Genomic DNA, 11,353 nt, shown 5'->3' with positions numbered 1-11,353 from the left:
AACCAAATATCTGGATTTTCTATGAGGCTGGATTTTCTGTGAGGCTGGACTTTCCTCATATAGATCAATTAACACAACGTACATTAACAGATTGAATGCAGACGCTGATATGAGAATTGAGCTGTATTTTATAAAGCCAGTCTTTAGAGACTTGCAAACATATAAAACAATCCCATTCTTTTCACTATGTGTTTTGTGAAAATAGATATTTTTCATAAAATATGTTATTGTGTTAATAGGTGGTAGGTTTATTATTTTTTAAATGAGATAATAAATACATTTAAATATCTGTTTTAAATTCCATGATGATGGGGTGCCTGGCTGGCTCAGTGGGTTAAAGCCTCTGCCTTTGGCTCAGGTCATGATCCCCAGAGTCCTGGGATCTAGCCCCGCATCGGGCTCTCTGCTCAGTGGGGAGCCTGCTTCCCCCCTCTCTCTGCCTGCCTCTCTGCCTACTTGTGATCTCTGTCTGTCAAATAAATAAATAAAATCTTTAAAAAAAATTCCATGATGATAAATATGGGTAAATTCAACTCATATAAACAAAAATTGGAAGTTCCTAATAACTTTCAAGAGTGTAAAGAGTACTGAGATCAAAAAGCTTTAGTGTTACTATTCTATAACATGTGCTTTGAGATTTCATCAATAGGCATTCAAGTTGTTTGCAGTATTTGGCATTACAAATAAAGACGCACTGAATAGCCTTGTTTATGTATCCTTACATCAGTGGGATAGCTTATCAAGCTTCTAGGGGGAAAAGTATGTTTATTTTTTTCAGTATATTTGTATTAGTTACTATTTATTTGATATATACTTATTATTTATTTAAAATGTACCTATATGTTTTAAGTACATAGAGAAACAAAGAGGAAAATGGGACCTACTCTCTTCACTTGAATAAATTGTATGGCCATTTTTTTTGGGGGGGGGAAGGCAATATATGTATCAAGTTAGGAAATTCAAACAGTCTAGAGAAATATAAAATAAAACAAAAGTTTCATTCTTTTCCATCTGGTTCTAAATTATAGTATAACCCCTATTGAAGATTTCTTATAATTTCTGTCAGAAATACAAATCATGTTTATACTGAATTTGTGTAGTATAGTTACAAATAGAGTTAGCTAGCTTCCTTCCTATCTGTGTATCTGTCTACCTACCTACCTATCTTCCTATTTATTATCGATAGCAGAGACTTTTATCTGTCCACCAAAATTTCTCTTCTTCCTCTTGGGCACACAGCTAGATGACACTTCTGTCTCCATTGTCTGTACATGAGTCATGTGACTAATTCTGGCCAATTAAATGTGAGTAGTAGTGATAGTGCCAATTCCAAGCCTAGCTGTTAAAATTGCTCATACTCTCCCACAACTTAGCAAGCAATAACTTTGAGTTGTTTTATGTTTGCTTTTATTTTTTGTAGTAGTTGGCCGAATACAACACCTACTGATGTAATACCTAATACAATACCTACTGTGCATCATACTGTTTTACATAAAGAGGGATTACACATACTACCTTCCATATTGTTATGGTTGTATGTAGTATGGCTTGGAGATATTTTGGTAACATCCTGATATATGTATTTTAAATTGAAAAAAATACATATTGAGAGATTACCATCTAAAAACTTTGTATTAATTCATATTCTCACTAGAAATTTGTGCAAGTACCCATTTCTCTATATCCTCTCCTGTCCATACTATTATTATGCTTGCAAAAATTTACAATTCTTAAAGGTGAAATGTTGAATATCATTTTTGGTTTTATTGAACTTATCATGGCTATGATCACCTTTCATATTTATTGGACATTTGTATTTTCTCTTCTGTATATCACTCTGTTTATGTAGTTTGCCCAGTTTTTACATAGTTATAACACCTTTCTTATCAATTTTCAAAGCTTTTTTTGTATTAAGGATAATATGACTGTCATTTGAGTAAAATATTTTTCCCTAGTCTTTGGTATGTCTGGACTTCCATTAGGATGTCTTTTGCCAGTGTCTGTCTTTTCCTTTATAGTTTCTGTATTTTCTGCTTTGTTTAGGAAGATTTCCCCTAGTGAAAGATTGTACAAGAAATCTACTAAGTTTTATTTTGATAGTTTTGTTTTCTATCCTTTGCATTTAAATTTAATCCATATTACATTTATTTTTATATAATGTGAGGTGTTTGATTTTCATCTTCTTCCAAATTGACAGAAAAATTTTTCCTGCATTATTTATTAAATGAACCATCTTTTGCTCATGGAAATTTCATGTCACTTTAGTCATATGTTGTTTTCATTATATTTGGAACTATTATAGGGCCTTTATTTTGTTCACTGCTCTATTTATCCTAAATTAGCCACATGTTATTTCAATTGCAATAATCATATGGTAAGTTTTAATATCTTTTTTTTAAAGATTTTATTCATTTACTTGAAAGACAGAGATCACAAGTAGGCAGAGAGGCAGGCAGAGAGGGGTGGTGGGAAGCAGGCTCCCTGCTGAGCAGGGAACCCAATGCGGGGCTGGATCCCAGGACCCTGGGATCATGACCTGAGCCAAAGGCAGAGGCTCAAACCACCGAGCCCACCCAGGTGCCCAGTTTTAATATCTTTTTAAAAAATTGTCCATCATTATAGATTAGGTTTTGGGGGGAATTTTTGTGGCTATCATGAGACAGATTCTTCCATGGGGATTTTTTTTTTTTAAAGATTTTGTTTATTTATTTGACACACACACAGAGAAATCACAAGTAGGCAGAGAGGCAGGCAGGGAGAGAGGGGGAAGCAGGATCTCTGCTGAGCAGAGAGCCTGGTGTGGGACTTGATCCCAGGACCCTGAGATCATAACCTGAGCGGAAGGCAGAGGCTTAACCCACTGAAGCCACCCAGGTGTCCCCTGTGTGGATTTTATAATTGTGTTATATTCCCCCCTAAATTTCATTGGAATTACAATTTGAATTGCATTATATTTGCACTAATTCAGGAAACATATTCTAAGATATTAAGAATTCCTATCCAAAATATATTACTATAATAACTTGGGAATTTTATTCCTTTTAATATCTTTTTGTAATATTAATTATATAGGTCTTGTACTTAAAAATATATTTTTATTTAAACTCAACTTAGTTAACATATAGTGTATTATTAGTATTAGGAGTAGAAATTAGTGATTCGTCAGTTGCATATAACACCCAGGGCTCATAAAATCAAGGGTCCCTCACTCATCTTCCCTCCAGCAACCCTCAGTTTGTCCCCCATAGTTTGTCTCCCTCTCTGTTTTCAATTTCTTTTTCCTTCCCTTCCCCCACGTTCATTTGTTTTGTTTCTTAAATTCCCCATATGAGGGAAATCATATGGTATTTGTCTTTCTCTGACTGATTTATTTTGCTTAGAATGTATTATACCCTCTAGTTTCATCCATGTTATTGTGAATGGCAAGATTTTATTCTTTTTGATGGCTGAGTAATATTCCATCGTGTGTGTGTGTGTGTGTGTGTGTGTGTGTATACACATACCACATATTCTTTATCCATTCATTCATCAATGGACACATGGATTCTTTACATATTTTGACTATTTCGACATTGCCGCATAAACATTGGTGTGCATGTGCCCCCTTTGAATTACTATTTTTGTATCATTTGGATAAATACCTAGTAGTGCAGCTTTTGGGTTATAGGGTAGTTCTATTTTTAACTTTTTGAGGAAACTCCATGCTGTTTTCCAGAGTGGCTGCCCCAGCTTGCATTCCCACCAACAGTGTAGGAGTGTTCTCCTTTCTCTGCATCCTCGCCAACATTTGTTGTTTCATGAGTTGTTAATTTCAGCCATTCTGACAGGTGTGAGGTGGTGTTTCATTGTGGTTTTGATTTTTATTTCTCTGATACCGAGTGATGTGGAACATTTTTTTCATGTGTTTATAACCCATTGGTATATCTTGTTTGGAGAAATGTCTGTTCATGTCTTTTGCCCATTTTTTGACTGGATTTTTGTTTTTTTGGGTGTGGAGTTTGATCATTTTGGATACTAGTCCTTTATCTGATTTGTCATTTGTGAATATTGTTTCCCATATGGTAGTTTGCCTTTTAATTTTGCTGATTATTTCTTTTGCCATGCAAAAGGTTTTATCTTGATGAAGTTCTAGTAGTTCATTTTTTATTTTGTTTCTTTTGCCTTTGGAGATGTGTCTAGCAAGAGGTTGCTGTGGCCGAGGTTCTAAAAGGTTGCTGCCTGTGTTCTTCTCTAGGATTTTGATAGATTCCTGTCACATAGTTAAGCTTTCATCCATTTTGAAATTATTTTTGTGTATAGTGTAAGAAAGTGGTCCAGTTTCATTCTTCTGGACAGCATGCGGTTGTCTAGTTTTCCCAACACCATTTGTTGAAGAGACAATCTTTTACTGGGCTCTTATTCTGTGTGTGTCTCTTTATCTATGTGTCTGTTTTTGTGCCAGTACCATACTGTGTTAATGATTACAGCTTTGTAATACGGCTTAAGTCTGGAATTGTGATGCCTCCTAGCTTTGGTTTTGTTTTTCAACATTTCTTTGGTTATTCAGGGTCTTTTCTTCTTCCATACAAATTTTAGAATTGTTTATTCTAGCTCTGTGAAAATGCTGGTGGTATTTAGATAGGAGGTCTTGTACCTTATTATGTTACCTTTCTATTTACCACTTTTATTTGCCACTGTGAATGAGAAATTTCTTCCATATTCTATTTCTAAAAGATTGTTTTGGTACAAAGAAAGATCTTGTATTTTGTATACTCATCTTATCTCCAGCAACCTTGTTCAGTTATTGAATTCAGTGTCTGCTTTACTAATCTCTCTTGAGCTTTCTAGTTATACAATATTGTTATCTATGAATTAAAAGGTAATTTTATCTCTTCAAGTATTTAAGCTGATTGCTTCACATTCTTATTACACAACTCATAATACAACATTCAGTATTGAGATTAATATGAGACATTGTTGTGGATGCTAAGGATACCAATGTGAATGAAGCAGATGAATCCAGTGTATATTCTAATGGAAGGCAAACGTAAACGTGAGAAATATTAAATAATGACTGAGGAGAAAAGGAAGTATGGAAAGGGGAGAGGAAAGCTTAGTGGGGGAGTGGATTTTAGACAGGGTAGCTAAAGAAGGCCTCACTGGGAAAGTACCTACATGAAGAATTCTTAATAATGGTTATAATGTAAGCCTTTCTTTCATGCTCCTAATTTTAACAGAAACAACTTTAACATTTCAGTGCTCAGTATGATGTTTGCTGGTTAAAATATTTTAAAAAATAAATAATAAAATAATAAAGAAGTCTTTACATTATATATGTATATATAATAATGGTCATCTCAAGAGTGTTATTCTATTACAAATTGCTTAAGAACTTATTTTCTTATAAATAGCTTCCCAATTTTATCAAATACCTATTTAACTTGATCATATGATATTTTCCTCTTTTGTTATGAAGAATGACTGATAGCTTTCCTTATGTTGAAATTTTTCTGCGTTCTCGGAATAAATCTATTTTCTATTTATTCTTTAATTTGGTATTTTGTTTATCAGAGGAACTGAATGTGTTTTTTATTTATTTGTGGCTTTTGTTAATTCAACTTGATAGGAAAATGAAACAAATTCATGTTTAATGAGTGACATGATATACTTGATTATATTCTATATAATCTAGTATTCATTTTGATTTTTTTGTTTGCATGGCTAATCCTTCTTTCTCACTTACTAATTTAGAAATGCTATTGTCATTTTCTATTTGTTGCTTATTTTCCACTTTTTGCTAGATATATTAAAATCTCAACTTCTTTATTATGATTCCAGTTCTCTTCTCCACTGAGGTGAACCCTTTAGAAGCCAGGTGGTCAAACTATGGCCCATGGGCCAAATATGCCCAACCGTCTGATTTTGCATGGCTCACCTGCAAGAAGTGTTTTTTTTAAATAGTTGGAAACAAGTCAAAAGAAAAATAACTTCATAATACTTGAGGAAAATGTAAAATTAAACTTTCAGTTACATAAAGAAACTTTTACTGAAACACAGTAACACTTGGTAACTTACTGTCCGTAGCTACTTTTATCTCAATGGCAGAATTAATTAGTTATGTTGGAGACCATATGGTCTTCAAAGCTGAAAATACTGACTATCTTGCCCCTTACTGATTGCTGGCCTATACTTAAGGATAGTTCCTAATTGTCTAATTTTCTTCACATCGACCCGGCTCTCTGAGAGCGGGTCCTTAGAAGGCTTTTACTTGTGCTTATGAAGTGGGATGCAAATAAGCAACTTAGCTGTGGTGTTAATTTTTTAGCTCTCCTACCAAAGTAAAGTTCTTGATATAGAATAAATTTTCTTTTTCTTTTTTTTTTTAAAGATTTTATTTATGTATTTGACAGACAGAGATCACAAGTAGGCAGAGAGGCAGGCAGAGAGAGAGAGAGAGAGGGAAGCAGGCTCCCTGCTGAGCAGAGAGCTGGATGCAGGACTCGATCCCAGGACCCTGAGATCATGACCTGAGCTGAAGGCAGCGGCTTAACCTACTGAGCCACCCAGGCGCCCCTAGAATATATTTTCTTAAAGAAAAAAAATAAAGATAATGCATTTTTATGATTAACTAACAACATATGGTTTATTTTTCCTTAGTTTCAAAATGAAATAGTGGCTCTCAAAGTTTCCGTATTTCTCATATGAATTTTGAAAGTGATTTCCCAGGACCCCCTGCACAAATGAGGCTGGGTATTTTGTCCTTTCGACAGTTAGATGATCCATCCTCATTGCTGTCTGTGAGAAGCAACAGTTTTCCTTTTTTGATTACAAATGGAAAGTGAAACTTCATGCTTCCCATACTGGTTATACTGGTTTCCTGCCTTGCTAAGTAGGGAAATAGCCTCGTGGGTGGGTGGAGAACCACAAGTTTCAAGTTCTGTCCTGCACAAGGGCGGAGGGGTGTTTTGTGTACTGTAGTTAAACTCGTGATGAAAGAAACTGAGGAGAAATTACAGGAAACTTTAATCAGATACTTAACATATTTAAGCCTCAGCAAAACCTTATGGTAGTGTTCTATGTTCACGCATGTGAAGAAGGGAAGAAAACCTGTAAGTTCAAATGGACACAAGACAGGAAAAAATAAGTAGCAATAAGTAAAAACATTAAGAGAAACTAGGAAACTAGGAAAGTACTGAAGTAAAGGCAAGACATCTGATTGAAAGTATGAAAATAGGGAGAGATTAGCAAAAAGAAGCTAAATTTGGGGATGAATAAGATTTTATAATAAATGTGGACTTGAGGAAGAGATTTTGGACATTCAAAGATGGCAGTAGCAGATAATTAAAAGTTTGAACTGAAAGGAACCAAGTAATCTAGGGTATCACTTTATGGTGATGAGCAGAAATTCTTTTTTTTTTTTAAAGATTTTATTTATTTATTTGACAGTCAGAGATCACAAGTAGGCAGAGAGGCAGGCAGAGAAAGAGGAGGAAGCAGGCTCCCCGCCAAGCAGAGAGCCCGATGCAGGGCTCGATCCCCAGACCCTGGGATCATGACCTGAGCCGAAGGCAGAGGCTTTAACCCCCTGAGCCACCCAGGCGCCCCATGAGCAGAAATTCTTTACGAAAACAAGATCTGCAGGAAGAAACTGGATGTTCAGAGTAAAGGTCAACAATGGGTCAGACATTTTACATGTATACTCTTTCTCTGTCTCCAGGGCAAGAACATGAGCAGTGGTCATTGATCACTGATTAATAACAAGCAGTGATCATTATTATAATCATTTTTACCTTTCAGAAAATTGAGGCTCAGGACATTAGCCACTTTGCCCAAAGTTGCACGGCTAGGAAATGTTGGAAGCTAAAATGAGTATATGTCTTCAGATCTGTGCTTAAAAAACAAAACAAAATAAAACAAAACAATGACAACAAAAAAATGACTTCAAACAAAAAACAACTACATCACATTGCTGCTCAAAAGAAATGAATTCAAAAGAGAGCTGAGGTAGAATGGGGCCAAAGAAACCCTTGGCAGATTTGGCAGATTTGGCCTGGAGCACTACTTCCCACTGTTTGCAAGAGCATCATGGTCTGTGAACAGATAGCAGCAGGGAAAAGTGGAAGCAGCAGAGGTGTTGGGAGTGGTTACTTCCTTAAGAATTTTGAGAATAAAAAAGCATAGTAAATTACCAATAAGTATTTAATACTGAGTTTTTCTTAATGCAATAGTTGAATAATATCTAGAAAGACAGGTCGAGTAATGGTCTCAACAAAGTAAGGGCTCGTTCTCTAAAATGCTACATTTAAAAGCTCTAATTTCTTAACTGTTGTTTTTTAAATCATCCTCTATACTGGATAATTCCCAACATTTTTTTTTTAAAATCAGTGAGCTGAAATAGTGCTTAATTTTCCAGCACATAATCTATTGAACTCTGTTGTAGGGCCCCCCATTACATTTTCTTTAAAGTCATTCTGTTTACAATGACAATAGACAACAGCACTGATATTTCCATTCAAGATACCAATGTGTTTTTGAGATGCTGATGTATTTATTTCTTATGATATCTGGCAACAGAAATAGATCATATAGAGATTTTTTATAACCAAGATATAAAGAAATAGAAGCTTCATTTAATTTTGGTTTTGGGGGAAATTTTTGTATTGATTCTGGGGGAGGTTTTCGTGCTGATATTCCCAGAGTTAACTATATTTTCAGTAATTTGCTATTAGTACTCACTATAGATGCTGCTGCCGCCGCTAATGAATATTTTATAAAGCAGTAGGAAGATGTTAGGTTTCAATTTGGATGACTGCCAAGTCCAAATCTCTCATCTTGATGTAGCTCAGCTCCAGTCCCACTTTTTCAGCTGCCTCAGGCTATTTCCATCTGAACGGCCCGTTATTAACTTAAATTCAACAAGTGAAAAATCAAGTTTGGTGTTTTAGTCCTCAAATTCTTCCTTGCTGGCTCCTTTATTTTTGCTAGCAGGACCATTGATGTAGTTGCCCAGACGCAAAACTTTCAACTACAATCATGGGAGCTACTATTGATTGAGGGCTTCCCATCTGATAAGCGCTTAGTAAACATGTACTATTGCTTGTTTTTAGCAAGCAAGGCGACCCCTCCAAGCCCCTTGCTTAGAGCCACTGTTGGGCTTCATGGGGCTAGCTCTGATAGCTGCCCTCTCCACCACCTTCTGCCTCACTCTAAAAAACTCTGTGAGGTGGATACCAGCTTTATCACTGTTTTGCTTTAAGATGAAGAAGCTTTGGCTTAAGTGAGTTATGTCATTTACTTAAGGTCACTTACTTAACTAGTGACTAGGACAGCGGGACTCAGACCTCAGACTGAAAATATCCAGAGCCTCTTGGTCACCTGGGACTCCTCCTTCCGATTTGCCTCGTCATGAAAACTGTCCCTATACCGTCCCATTCAACTGTCCCCTCCTTTCCATTTCACTCAGTTTAGCTTCTCATCACCTCTCCCGTCTCCTGGGTGGTCTTCCTGCCTTTTTTTTTTTTTTTTTTGGAAGAACAAATGCTTTATTTTATTTGCTGTTCTACTCACTCAAATCCTTTGATCAAAAAATACATAATGGTTATAGTATTTCTATTATGTACGAAGTTTTGCTTTATTATTCTGACTTTGTTAGCATATTACTTTAACTCTGGGTCTTCCTGCTTTTTACGGACAGATTCGTCTTCTTAAAGGGTCACTGCTCATACCTGAGGAGCTGAATGAAAAGCCTTCAGTGACTACTCAAGTGTAGCTTTCCTGCCCAGACATTCAGGTTACCATCCAAGGACCCTTCCAGTCTGCGTTCTAACCACTTATCTTCATGAACACTGTGTTTTATCCAGTCTAGATGTCTTCCTGTACTCTGAACACCTCTGTCTGTTGAAATTCCACTTAGCAACTTCATAGTCCAAGGAAGTGCTACTTCCTTCAGAAGCTGTGCCCCATTCCCTTGAGCAGATAAAGATATTCTGGACTTTTCTTATGAAAACATATTCTGTACTGTGGTCATTTGTGTACTTATCCCTATAGCATCCCAGTTCCTCTAGAGTTAAACTCTGTGTTACTATTATCTTTGTTGTTGGTAACTAGGTAGCAGAGGGCAATCAGTGCCTGTGATCTTACTTGAAAGTTAAAATGTGTTCAGTTTTATTGTTTGGTCCTGTCAGGATATGTGGTCCATGAACTCAAGATGTTTTCAGTCGAGTAATTCACAGTCTATTATTCACAGATTACCTAGAGAACAATCAGGAGCCCAACTATGAGAGATGAAAGCAGAGAGAGAAGAGGAGGGAAAGAATGGATGGAGAAGGATTTAGAGAAAAGACAAGACTAGAGTTTGATGCTGAAAAGTGAAGAAAGTTGCTCTAAGTGAAAGGGGGTGTTCTGAGTAGGGAAAAGCATGAGTGAGGATTCTGCGGTAAGGGTGGGCACGGCAGGTCTGGGAAGGAGGACGTCACTTTAGGATGAACCCCAATTGGGAAGGCAAAATACTAGGAAAGTTCAGGGTGTCTCAAAGTAAAACAATTCCCTCAAATTTACAGTGTCATTTCTTTAAAAAAAAAAAAAAAAAGCTTTATTTTTAAAACCGAGATACAACTGACATGGTGTAAGTTTAAGGTATACAACGTGTTGACATGATACATTTGTATTTTACAATATGATTACCTCCACGGTGTTAGCTAATGCATCCATCAAAGCTTCCTGTCATCAGGCTTTTTGTGATAACCAGCACTCTTCCAAGTTAGTTGCAATTAGTGGGTTTTTATTGTATATTCTTATGCTGCTATATAATTTCTAGATTTCATCATTGACTGAATTACAGTACATGGCAATAGGCTGTTTAACTGACTCTTTTTTGCTTTTTAAGTACTTTCATGTTTTAAGGTTTTGATTCTAACAGCCTGGGACAGATGGTAAGAAATTATCTCACGGATGAGATGTTAGGACTCTAAAAAAAATAAAGCCGTTTTTGTAGTGGACATTTTAACTGCTAAGGAATTTTCTTCATTCTGATTTACTCATGTGAAATTACAGTAGGATTGCCCCTTCTACTGCTCCAAGACAGGAGATGTTCACAAATGTGTAATGAAAATATGCAGCTCATTTACTTACTCTCCTTATGATCTAATCCAGATTCAAAAGTGGCCTATGGAGAAGGACAAATATTGGTTGTGATGAATTATTACACATATTCCCAATAAGGCAGTAACAGAAAAAAAATAATGAAAATTGACTAATTCATTTTGAAAAACTACCTTAAAAGCCAGAACAAGTAGAAGGAAAGGGGTTTCAAAAGTATATATATATATATATATATATATATATATATATATATATATATATTTAGTACAGATTC

The sequence above is a fragment of the Mustela putorius genome, unplaced genomic scaffold (assembly GCF_011764305.1).
Source record: "Mustela putorius furo isolate JIRA1106 unplaced genomic scaffold, ASM1176430v1.1 tig00003853_pilon_pilon_pilon, whole genome shotgun sequence".
In the NCBI taxonomy this organism is placed as follows: Eukaryota; Metazoa; Chordata; class Mammalia; order Carnivora; family Mustelidae; genus Mustela; species Mustela putorius.
The sequence above is the reverse complement of the archived record's forward strand: the minus strand, read 5'-3'. Positions refer to the sequence as shown.